The sequence below is a fragment of the Acomys minous genome (genome assembly GCF_964271855.1).
Source record: "Acomys minous genome assembly, chromosome: 14".
NCBI classification, from domain to species: Eukaryota; Metazoa; Chordata; class Mammalia; order Rodentia; family Muridae; genus Acomys; species Acomys minous.
The window spans coordinates 61919110-61931930 of record NC_140496.1 but is presented as its reverse complement, the minus strand read 5'-3'; positions in this window follow the sequence as shown (position 1 = coordinate 61931930).

The following is a 12821-nucleotide window of genomic DNA, read 5'->3' as shown; positions in this document are numbered from 1 at the left end:
ACGTGGCTCTCTCTCTCTCCTCTCACTACCTCTTTCTCTCCCCACGCTCTCCACACTTCCTCTCCCTCTACTCCTCTCTCTCTCTCTCTCTCTCTCTCTCTCTCTCTCTCTCTCGGATACCCCTTTCCTACTTTCCTTCTCCCCCCCCCCCATGCTCATTTAATAAACTCTGTATAACATAACACATCTGCCTGGTACCTTGTATTCTATCATCATTGCTTTAATTTTCTACATATAACACTTGTGGTGACTCTCTTAGTATTTCTATCATGGAGTGAAAAGTCTAGGGTCATTTAAGGATGAGGGCCTGACTATGGCACAAGGGTTTGTCGCTTTCTTCTCCCCCCCGATCATCCCATCCTCCCGGTCTTCGCTTCAGTCTCTCTGCTCAATGGACTTCCATTCGGTGAATCTGGAGAGACATCTCTCAGGCCCCTGGTACGGGGATGGGTTCTTACTAATGGTTGGTGGAACTGAATTGCACGGAGGTCATGCAGTGGGAGGGAGGGCAAGAGCTGTCTGTGAGCCAGTCCAGGAGAAGGAGATGTGAGTGGGCACCTCCCTAGGATCAAGTGCCAGGAGTAGACGGGCGGCCCCACCCTATCAGGCGGCACCTGCTGGCAAAGCTGGCAGGCACCCTGGGTTCCTCCCGGCCCCCACCCCTCGCCCCTGCTGCTCAGCCTCCTCTAAACCTCCTTAGGCTCAGTCGGCCTTCCTTCTCCTCCACCCCTACCCTCCACTGCACTGCCATTATTTCCAGACCAGACGGCCCAATTTTAAGTGAAATCTTGCATGCAGTCCTGCCTTCTTCCAGTCTGGTGCACAAACTACATCAAAGGGAGATGGCTGGAAACAGAACAATGATGTCCCACCCCAACCCCCCAGCTTAAAGGCCTCCCATGACCCCTCCACTGCCCATCAGCTAAAGCCCAGATTCTCCAGCATGACCTCATACGCCCCATGTGGTCTCCCCCCCCCTGCTTTCCTCTCTGGCCTCACCTTGTACCCACTCCCTTCACCTATCACACTGCCCCACCCCCCTCAGATCAACCTGTCCACTCCTGACAAATGCCAGACCTTCCCCAGTCTTCCAGCACCTGCAAACATGGAAGTGTCCCTGAAGGTGGAAGTGAGTGTTCTCACATTGGCCATAGAAAAGGTCCCTCCTCCAGGAAGGGTCATTGTTGACCTCCTTATCTGTCGCATTTAAGACAGGCCAGGGAGCCGGGCGTGGTGGCGCACGCCTTTAATCCCAGCACTCAAAAGGCAGAGGCAGGTGGATCTCTGTGAGTTCGAGGCCAGCCTGGTCAACAAAGCAGGTCCAGAACAGCCAAGGCTAACACAGAGAGACCCTGTCTTGAAAAACAAAACCAAAAAACCCAAAAACAAGACAGGCCAGGAAGTCACCGTCAACATTTGGTGCTTTAGGCTTTTATAGCAAGCACTTTCACACTTACTGATCGACTTTATGCTCTGCCTGCCCTAGTTAGTCTATAACCTGCTGCAAGGTATGGCTTTGTCTTGTTTGCTGCTGAACCCTCTCCCCAGGCTCAGCACAGCACTTGCACACACGGCAGATGAGCAGGCTCAGAGCAGCAACAGCAGGAATATGGACAGGAGCCCATATTTACTCAGCTCTTGGGGTTGAGTGTCAGGAACTGTTCAGGGTGCCCCCCAGGCATTACACTGTCCACACCAGGCTGAGGAGCAGCCCCAGCCCACCCCCACCTGTCTCCTGCCTCTCCCTGGCAGAAGGCTGTTCAAAAGTGGCCCTTCCCAGGCCTTGCCTCATGCAGGCCCCTGCAGAGAGGATCAACACAGAGACCCTCCCCTGGGATCTGGAACAGGGCCTGCTGCTGTGGCTGGCTCCCCTGGCAAGCAGACCCATGCAGATGTGAGTCCTCTGTTGAAGCAGGGTCTGGTACCCAGCCATCATCCCTGGGTGCCAGAGGACACTTGGCAGCTGCTATGAAGTGCCACTGTCTTCTGGAGCACAGCCAGATGGGTGGAGCCTGGACGTCAGCAGGGCCCCTGGTAGCTTTGGGCACCCATCAGCCTCCCTTCCCTGGTCAGACAGAGCAGCGGACCCGCTGGGCCTCAGCCAGCCTCTGTCTCCAGCCACCCCATCCTCACCTCAAATCACTTTCAGTTCAAAACCCCTCCAGTGGCTGCGGTGTACTGAGCCCTGCTGACTCACTTAGCTACTTTTACCCTCATTTTCTAGGCCCACGAGGCCAGTAAGTGAACAGCTTGACCCTCAGGTTTTCCTGACCCCGAGGCCTATTCTGTCTTCTCACTGTATTGTGGGGCCATGTGATACTGCATGCCAGGTGACAGCAACGTCACAGGGCTCCCGGACAGAGGGTTAGGCTGACCTCATGAAGGCAGGTGCCCAAGGGACCTGACACTTTCAGGGCAGCACTTCAGCTTAGCATCCTGGGACAGTCTCTAGGCTGGCCTGACCCAGAATAGGATGTGTGGGGTGCCTGGGAGAGCCAGGCTGACTGGTCCTGACGTCACGCTCATGGGAGAAATATCCCATTGTTGTTTGTCTCATTATTGTTGCTTAATTACAGTGACCCAATCTCTGTACCATGGATGCCTTGAACAGGCAGCTCAGACCTTGAAAAGACCCAGGGAGACAGCTGCAAATATCTGAGGGATGAACCCAACAATGGGGTGAGTGTTCCTCGGCCAGAGGCCTCGTGTCCTAAAGCAACCGACACAGAAACTTGAAGGTCAGTGTGGCTAGAACAAAGTATAAACTCATTGTCTGGGAGGAAAACAAATCTGATGAGAATTCATGGGCTGGGGAGATGCTTGGCGGGTGAAGTGTCTGTCGTGCAAGAGTGAGGACCCAAGTTCAGATCTCCAGACCCAGGGAAGAAGCTGGCGAGGGGGCCCACATCTGTAGCCCGGCCGCTGAGATGGAAGCAGAGGCAGGGGGATCTCTAGAGCCTGGAAAGATGGCCAATCTGCGAGCTCAGGGTTTAGTGAGAGAGATGGGGAAAGGGGAGGAGGGAGGCAGAAACCAAATAAATGAGTGTAGTTACAAGAAAACCCAAGCCAGGTGGTAGCACAGTCCTTTCATCCCAGCACTCAGCACGCAGAGGCAGGAGGCTGTCTGTCAGTCTGAGGGCCACTCTTATCTACATAGTGAGTATCCAGAACAGCCAGGGAGACACAGTGTGACCCCCCATCTCAAAAAAGTTAAATTTAAGCCGGGCGTGGTGGCGCACGCCTATAATCCCAGCACTCGGGAGGCAGAGGCAGGTGGAGCGCTGCGAGTTTGAGGCCAGCCTGGTCTACAAAGCGGGTCCAGGACAGCCAAGGCTACACAGAGAAACCCTGTCTCGAAAAACAAAGACAAAAACAAAAAAAAAAAGTTAAATTTAAAAATATTAACATAGGGCCCACAGAGACTGAACGCTAAGCAGGGGGCATGCATAGGGCAGACCTAGGCCTCTGCACATGTGTAACCGCTGTGCAGCTGGGGCTTCCTGCTCCTCACAGCAGGAGCAGGGCTGTCTCTGACTCTGTTGCCTGCCTTGGAACCCTTTCCCGTAACTGGGCTGCCTAGTCTAACCTCAACAGAAGATGCACAACTTGATATGCCAAGGCTGGTTGATACCCATAGGAGGCCTCTCCTTTTCTAAAGAGAAAGAGGGTGGGGGGTGGGGGGATGGGGGGAAGGACTGGGAGGAGAGGAGAGAGAGCAAACGGTGGTCAGGATATAAAGTAAATTAATTAATTAATGAAAAAAAATTAAAGGCCTGTCAGTGGTGGCACAGGCCTTTAATCCCAGCACTGGGAGGCGGAGGCAAGTAGATCTTTGGGAGTTCGAGGCTAGCCTGGTCCACAGAGAGAGAGAGAAAAAGAGTTCCAGAACAAGCAGGGCTACACATCTAAACTCTGTGTGTGTTGGGTGGGGGTGGGCAGAGACAAACTTCAAGGAAACTATAGGTTACTAAGTTCTTACTCTGGTCTTTATTTTTGTTTTACCATTATTATTTGTGTGTGTGTGTGTGTGTGTGTGTATGTGTGTGTGTGTGTGTGTGTGTGTGTGTGTGTGTGTGTGTAATATGCATGTACATGTGTGTGCAGGTACACATGATCACATTTGCATGTTGAGGCCAGAGGCAATGTCAAGTGTGTTCTTCAACATCTGTCCCCGCTAGTTTGGACACAGGGTCTGAGCCTGGAGTTTACTGATTCATCAAGACCAGCCGATAGCTGACCTGCAAGCTCTAGGATTTCTCCTGTCTCCACCTCCCTAGCACTGGGGATGCAGACATGTACCATAAAGTCCCCTTTTTACCTGGCTGGATCAAACCCAGAGTGCCTTACCAACTGAACCATGCCTCTAAGCCCCCTAATTTGTCTTCTTTTTATTATTGTTGTTGTTATTATTTTAAAAGCGGGTTCTCAACTATCAGATACTGACCTTGAATTTGCTATGCAGCTGAGGACGACCTTGAATGCCCCTCCCTCTACCTCTAGAGCACTGGTTCTCAACCTGTGGGTCTCGAACCCTTGGGGGGAGGGGTCCAATATCAGGTATCCCGTATACCAGATATCTACATTACGATTTGTTGCAGTAGCAAAATTATAGTTATGAAGATTCAATGGAATGATTTTATGGTTGGGGGTCCCCACAGCATGAGGAACTGTCCTGAAGGGTCACAGCATTAGGAAGGTTGAGAACCACTGTCCTAGAGTGTTGGCCTCACAGATGTGCGCGTGCGCATATCACACACACACACCTGGTTCGTGTGGCGCTGGAAAAGAAACCCAGGCATTCCTGGGCACTAGTTAAACTCTTTACCAGCTGAGTTGCCCTAATTCTAGTTTTGACATTAAGCCTTTAAAAACCCAGCTGGGGGGGGGGAGGGGCTGGAGAGAGACTCAGCAGTTAGAAGCCCTGGCTGCCCTTCCAGAGGACCTGGGTTCAGTTCCCAGCACCCACATGGCAGCTCACAGCTGTCTGTAACTCCAGTTCCAGGGGATCTAACACCCTCACACCAATGCATATGAAATAAAATTTAAGTACATTATGAAAAGAAAAGAAAACCAAGCTGGCAATACGCTGGCAAATACTTATAATCCCACTGGGGAGGTTGAGGCAGGTGGATCTCTGTAAATTCAAGGCCAGCCTGGTCTCCAGGCCAGGCCAGGCCAGCCAGAGCTACACAGTAAGACTCTGTCTCGAAATAACAACAACAAAGCTGTGGCTTATCTTTTTTTAACGCCACCAGGCTGTCACAGAGTAAGTAGATGATCAGGAATGTCACGTGAGCCTCTTTCTCCTCATCCAGATGCAGGCCAGCTTGGGTCACAGCCAGCCAGTGGCTGCTCCCCACCAGCCTAAGGCACCTCACCAGGCCTCTGTCTGCTGAGAATGTGTCTGTGGAGCCCTGGTTCTGCTCAGAACACAGCCTTCCACAGAGACATGCCTCCCTGACCTCCAGAGAACAAGACACACCTGGATTTTCACTCCAGCCCACGTGAGGCAACAGAGCCATGCACTGGAAGTGAACCAAACCAGATAAGAGAATTCTGGAGCAGCGGACAAAAGAAACTGCAGTGTAAGAGGCATATAGAACCCATGCGGCTGAGAAGAAAAAGTAAGGAGAGAAAAATAAATGACCCAAAGGCTGAAAAGGACCACTGGGAAAGGGAGCAGATATGGATTCTGATTTGGGGGCACATCCATGTGTGGGCACAGACATGCGTCATCGTCTGGCTTTATGTAGCAGAACCATTGCCAACACTTGGGAAACAGCTGCTAGGAAATATGTCGAAAATCTGACTCACAAACACCGCCTAACAAGTCGCTCTCGGCAGATACTAAAACTCTTGGAGGCTCACACTCTGCTGCTGCAAAACAAATGTCCACCTAGAAGAACTCTTTTCAAGCACCGATTGCTTTTGGTTTTGGTTTTAACTTCAGAGAGTGTTACACGTAATCCATGTGCAATGTCATAAACAATGTGAAACCTACATGAAATGGTAGTGTAAGGGGCTGACATGCTTTTATTTAACTATGTAAGATGCATTCGTTAACTAAAAAAGCCTTTTCTTTTTCTTTTTTCTTTTTTTTTTTTTTTTTTTTTTGGTTTTTCCAAGACAGGGTTTCTGTGTGTAGCCTTGGCGGTCCTGGACTCACTCACTCACTTTGTACACCAGGCTGGCCTCAAACTCAAAAGTGCTCTGTCGGCCTCTGCCTCCCAAGTGCTTGGATTAAAGGTGTGCGCTACCACGCTGGGCCTTAAAAGCCTTTTTAATGACATTGTGTGTGTGTGTGTGTGTGTGTGTGTGTGTGTGTGTATGTGTGTGTGTGTGAGTGTGTGTGTGAGTGTGTGTGTGAGTGTGAGTGAGTATGTGTGTGTGTATGTGTGTGTGTGAGTGTGTGTGTATGTTTGTGTGAGTGTGTGTGTATATGTGTGTGTGTGAGTGTGTGTGTGAGTGTGTGTGTGTGTATGTGTGTGTGAGTGTGTGTATATATGTGTGTGTGTATGTGTGTGTGTATGTGTGTGTGTGAGTGTGTGTGTGAGTGTGTGTGTGTGTGTGTGAGTGTGTGTGCATTCATGTGTATAGAGGCTAGAGATTGATGTCTGTATCTTCCTCAGTTACCCTCCACCTTATTTTTTTGAGACCAGGTCTCTCACATTGAACCTGGAGCTCTCTAATTTCAGCTGGGTTGCTTGGCCACCACCCCACCCCCAGCAAGCCCCAGGCATTCTCCTGTCTCCACCTCCCAAGTGCTAGGATTTGAAGCAGGCGCCAGTGAGCCTGGCTTTTATGTGGGCGGGTGGGCTAGAACTCAGGTCCTCAGGCTTGGGCAGCGAGCACTTTGTTGATTGCGTCATCTCCCCAGCGCCAGATAAACTCTCCTCTAGAGGAAACCGTGTGTTGCATTTTGTCTTTAATGATATGATAGCTGCAAGATCATCAGGAGGGGTATTTATATCAAGTCCCACCCCACGCCACCCACACTCTTTACATTTGCTTTTGAAACGGGGCCAGATTAGAGCCTCTCTGTGTATGTAGCCTCAAAACCACAAACTCAGCCTGCTGAATGCCAGAATGAAAGGAAGCAATGACTATTTTATGAAGCAAGCATTAGTTTTGCTTTTTAAGATACTTTGTCTTTGTTGCTTTTTAAAGATATTTTTATCGCTTTTAATTACGTGTGGGTGGGGAGGTTACATGTGAATGCAGGTACCTGTGTGGGTCAGGGGAGTCATCACCCCGTGGAGCTGGCCTTAGAGATGGCTGTGAGCTACCAAATGTGGGTGCTGGGAATTAAACTCAGGTCTTTTGGAAAAGTGTCAAGTGTTCTTAAGCCCTGAGCCATCTCTCCAGCCTCAGTTTTGTCTTTATAAATAATAATGTCCAGTTTATGTAAATAGCCTGGATATTATTTTAAGTGATGCCTTTGTTTATTGTGTAATGGCATTATCTGAAGGAAAAAAAAACCTGAGGAAATATCTTTTTTAATTTGTTTCCAGTTAGAAATAAGGCTAGTGTAATGTCCAAGTTGTGAAACCCCGAAAGACCACCAGGAATCAGTCAGATGTAAATCACACAGGGTCTAGTTTATTAGTCAAGCTCAGAGCCTGGGCCGTTAGACCCCTCGTGAGGAGGGAAGATGGCGGCCCCTAGTGCTAGGGGAACAGGGTTTTTAAAGGAAAAAACTGCAGGCGGGTGGGGTTTCTCAGCCACTTCCAAGCCTTGCTCTGACATGATAGGTCAGAGGGGTAGAGGAAAATTGCCCTTTAAACTGATTGGCTAGAGAACCAGGGCTAAGTGAGGAGACCAGGGCCAGACTGCAGGAGGGATTTTTTTGGTATGTTCCAGTCATGGTGACCTGTGGTTCTGATCGGTTGGCCCTGAGTGCAAGCTCCTAGGAACAGTTGCTAGCTGTATGTTTGACACTCATAAGGAACTCCAGGTTACAGGAGTGTCAGGCCCTCAGGCCCTGAATACAAAACGCTCAGGCCTTCCTTGAACACAAAGGTGAGAGATTAGTATTTGATTATAAGAAATTGATAAACACATGGAATCCCAGCACTCAGGAAGCAGAGGCAGGTGGATCACTGTGGGTTCAAGGCCAGCCTGGTCTACAAAGCTAGTCCAGGACAGGCAAGGCTACACAGAGAAAACCTAACTCAAAAAACAAGAAGGATGGTGGCACACATCTTTAATCCCAGCACATGGGAGGCAGAGACGGGTGGATCACTGTAGGTTTGAGGCCAGCCTGGTCTACAAAGCGAGTCTAGGACAGCCAAGGCTACACAGAGAAACCCTAGAGCAGTGTCTGCTCTTCCAGAGGTCCTGAGTTCGATTCCCAACAACCGGCAACCACACCATGTACAGTGTGATCTGATGCTCTCTTCTGCCATGCAGGTGTACATGCAGGCAGAGTACTCATATACATTAAATAAATAAATAATTTAATTTTTTTATTTTAATTTTACATGCATTGGTGTTTAGCCAAAGATGACCCTCCCACTTCCTCCTAGGAGCTGGGTAGCAGGTGTGTACCACTGTACCTGCATTTGCGCAGTGCTGGGGCTCAAATTGAGCTCTTTATTAATGCTGCTCACGCATTCTATCAATGAGCCACATGCCCAGCCCAGGTCACAACACTGTCTATGCCCAGAGTAGATATGTGACCAGGGGCTGGGATGAGATAAAGTCACTGGCCTCCACCCCTAGAATGAAGAAAGGAGGAGAGGAGAGAAGAATAAAAAACTTTCAGCCTAGCGGGGCGTGGTGGCACAGGCCTTTAATCCCAGCACTCGGGAGCCAGAGGCAGGCGGATCTGTGTGAGTTCCAGGCCAGCCTGGTCTACAGAGAAACCCTGTCTTGAAAAAAACATGTATATAGAGCCGGGTGGTGGTGGCGCACATCTGTAATCCCAGCACTCGGGAGGCAGAGGCAGGTGGATCGCTGTGAGTTCGAGGCCAGCCTGGTCTACAAAGCGAATCTAGGACAGCCAAGGCTACACAGAGAAACCCTATCTCAAAAAACAAAAACAAAACAAACAAACAAAAAACCCCAAAAACAAACACACGAAGCAAACATAGTTCATCTGAGGACTTTTTAAATTTAATCCTTGTCTTCCTGCATTCTAGGTGAGCAGCCCACCTGTGAGTACATGCGCATCTCCAGGAGCACTGGTCCGGCTTCGTACTCCATCTCTCCTCAGGGAGCTCTTCCCCTCCTCTCCCTAGGGTCAACTGCAGCTCAGCTGGAGTTACAGCTCCATTAGCGGCTTCTTCGAGGGGCCAGGTTAGGGTGAGAAGGTTGACTGAGCACATTCAACTTTGTAATACACTTTTCACTTACCTTTTGTAGGAGGTCTCGTTTTTTTATTTTGTTTTTGCAAATATATATATATACACACACATTTTTTTTTTTTTAAAGAAGCTTCCTCACAACCAAAAACAAGTGTCCCATTGTTCATCTTGGGAGCACTTACTGTCTTTTTTTTTGTTTTGTTTTTCGAGACAGGGTTTCTCTGTGTAGCCTTGGCTGTCCTGGACTCACTTTGTAGACCAGGCTGGCCTCGAACTCAGAGCGATCCGCCTGCCTCTGCCTCCCTGAGTGCTGGGATTAAAGGCGTGTGCCACCCCCACCCCACCCCCGGCTAGCACTTAACTGTCTTACAGCTCTCTCTCCAAGTCAGAGAAGTTGAGACGAATTTCGAAGACTACTATTTACAGCTGACCCCTGAAATGGGGGGTGCATTGTGGAGCTGGATTCTCAAGTTGGTGTCAGGGGTTAACTCCACATACCTGGTCACAAAGGTATTTTGTACAGAGTGTAGCCATATATAAATATAGCCCATCCATCTCTCTCTCTCTCTGTTTTTAAATTTGTAGTCTAGACCGGCCTTGAACTCACAAGAGATCCTTCTGCCTCCGCCTCCTCTTCTGCCTCTGCCTCCCAAGTACTGGGATTACAGGTGCGCACCACCACCACCCGCCTGTCCATTTTTCCTATGCTGCAGCCCTTGGGCCCACGGGGGACTCACCGATCTGTTCACTGCTCTCTCCTGCTTACTAAATTTGGCCTGTGGACTTTACGGTCCTCCTCATCCAGTGTTGCCCGCATTTCCTTTTATTGCTCCCAACAGACTGAAAACTGCTGGAGAACAGAGACTGGGCTAGCCCAGGGCTGGCTGCATAGCGTGAGTGGCGGGGACTGGGCTAGCCCAGGGCCGGCCGCATAGTGTGAGTGGCGGGGACTGGGCTGGCCCAGGGCTGGCCGCATAGTGTGAGTGGCAGGTTTGCCTATCACTTTCACCACTTGTCCGCACTCAGATTGCTGAGGAAGCCTTTCTCCTGCCTTTTCTCTACAGCTTGCCGCCTCCTGCAGAGCCGTCTTTATACCCTAAAATCAAAAGGCCACTCTCATTGTGCATGCTGTCCCTTATTCCTCACCTCAAGCAGTGTGTTGGGACCCAGAAAACCAAACTGGCAGTTCACCTCGCAGCACTAGCAAGGGATGAACTGAAGGTGATTTGTCTAGAGGTCTCCTGGGACTGGGCATCTGGGGTGGAGAGCAGGCGCGGGCTGACTGGCCAGAGGCAAGATGCATGGGTGGACAGGAGCTATCTACCAGGGAGGGGCCCTGTGGATCAGGCCAAGTCATCTGGACTTTATCCCCAAGCAGTAGGGTTTTTATTTAGGTAGAGGAATGGCATGACTTTTATTATTTTTATCTTTATTGCTTTTGTTTCGTGTTATAAAAGTTGGATAGGCCTTTTTTTTTTTTTAATTTAAAGTAACAATGCTGAGAAATTTGGCCCTTTTAGAAAAGTCATTTGGTAATGGTGTTGGAATGAGATACAAAGTACAGAGTTAGAGAGAGGGCTCAGGGAGGTTACTAGAAGCCAAGCCAACTGCAGGGAGAGGTCAGGCGGGGATGGAGTTCCAGACCTGGCAGGTGATAGGTGTGTGGGGAGAGTGAAGCGGAGATAAGGCTGAACACACACGTCCTAAAAAGTGCCTCTTCTGCAGCAGGCCTATTGACTCACCCTTACCACTTGAGAAACAAAATAGTACTTGAAATTTCATCTTTTTTTTTTTTTTTTTAGAGATAGTGTTTCACTTTCTAACTCTGGCTGTCCTAGAACTCACTATGTAGACCAGGCTGGCCTTGAACTCAGCCCTCCTCCCCCAAGTTTAAGGATTAAGAATTTAATTTGGGGGGGGGGGCTGGAGAAATGTCTTAGCAGTTAAGAGCACTGACTGCTCTTCCGGAGGATCTGGGTTCAATTCCCAGCACCCACATGGCAGCTCACAGCTGTAGCTTCGAGATCTGGCACTGTCACATGCGGGCAAAACCACGTACACATAAAGTGAAAATATAATTTTAAAAAATCCTTTCATCTAAAAAAAATTTAAACATTTTGAAGGTGGGTGGTGGTGGCGCATGCCTTTAATCCCAGCACTCGGGAGGCAAAGGCAGGCGAATGGCCTTGAATTTGAGGCCAGCCTGGTCTTACAGAGCGAGTTCCAAGATAGTCAGGGCTGTTACGCAGAGAAACCCCATCTCCAAACCAAACCAAACAAAAGAACTTAATTTTGCAAATTTACATCTATTTATTATTGTGTGTGTATGACACGTGGAGGTCAGGGACAGCTTGTGGCAGCCCGTTCTGTCCTACCCACGTGGCTTCTGGAGTTCAGGTTGTCAGCCTTGGTGGAAAGCACCTTCACCTGCTGAGCCCGCCTGCTGGTGTAGCACTTGGAATTTAAGAGGAAAAAAATGTGATCTGTCATCTACATAGCTCCCATCCTAAAAAGCCCACACAGAGCCTGGTCAATGCGCTCAGGCCTTAAGAAGGAATGAGAGAGGGCAGATAAACCAACAGCCGCACAATCACAAGGCTCTTCTTAATAACTATGCACATACAGTCTGCACAGCAGGTGACTGTTAATCTCAGTCCAGTCCCTCCCCACCCCCAAGACCTCTTAATGGCTTCTAGCCATTTCCTCTTGGGATCTGGCCAGCACAGGCTCAGGAAATGCTAAGTTTTAATTCTGGAATCAGTAAAGCATATTAGCAAAGGAAATCCACGGATACAAAACAGTCACGTTACGAATGTCAAAGCCCAGGGAAAGGATCACAAACAAGACCATGCATCGCTGGGGAACAGAAGTCACTTCATTCATTTTGGGTGGGCTGCTTGAGATTGGCCCTTTGGGTCAGCAGGATTTGCCCCGTTGTTCCTGTTTATTTCCAGAACCTCCGTCTGGTACAACCTTCAGCCCTTACACTGATGCTTGGCCAGGATGCAGGCTGAAAAACCTTTGTTAACTGATGAGCTCCGCCCTTACAGCTGATTTTTTTGTTTGTTTGTTTTTTTGTTTTTCCAGACAGGGTCTCTCTGTGTAGCCTTGACTGTCCTGGACTCGTTTTTGTAGACCAGGCTGGCTTCGAACTCACAGCAGTCCGCCTGCCTCTGCCTCCCAATTGCTGGGATTAAAGGTGTGTGCTACCACGCCCGGCCTGTTTACAGCTGATCTTTATTTATTCACTGTTTCTAGGGGGTCCTGACTACTAATTTGCTACACCGCACTGCAGAATATTCAAATACATTCAGACTTTTCTTTCTCTTTTTTCTTTCTTTCTTTTTTTTTTTTTTTGAGACAGAGAACCATATAGCCTTGGCCATCCTGGACTTGCTTTGTAGACCAGGCTGGTTTTGAACTCACAGTGACACCCCCACCCTCCTAAACCTCTGCCTCCTGAATGCTGGGATTACACCACTGGCTTTGATGTGGATTTTTCTTTGTTTTGGTTTT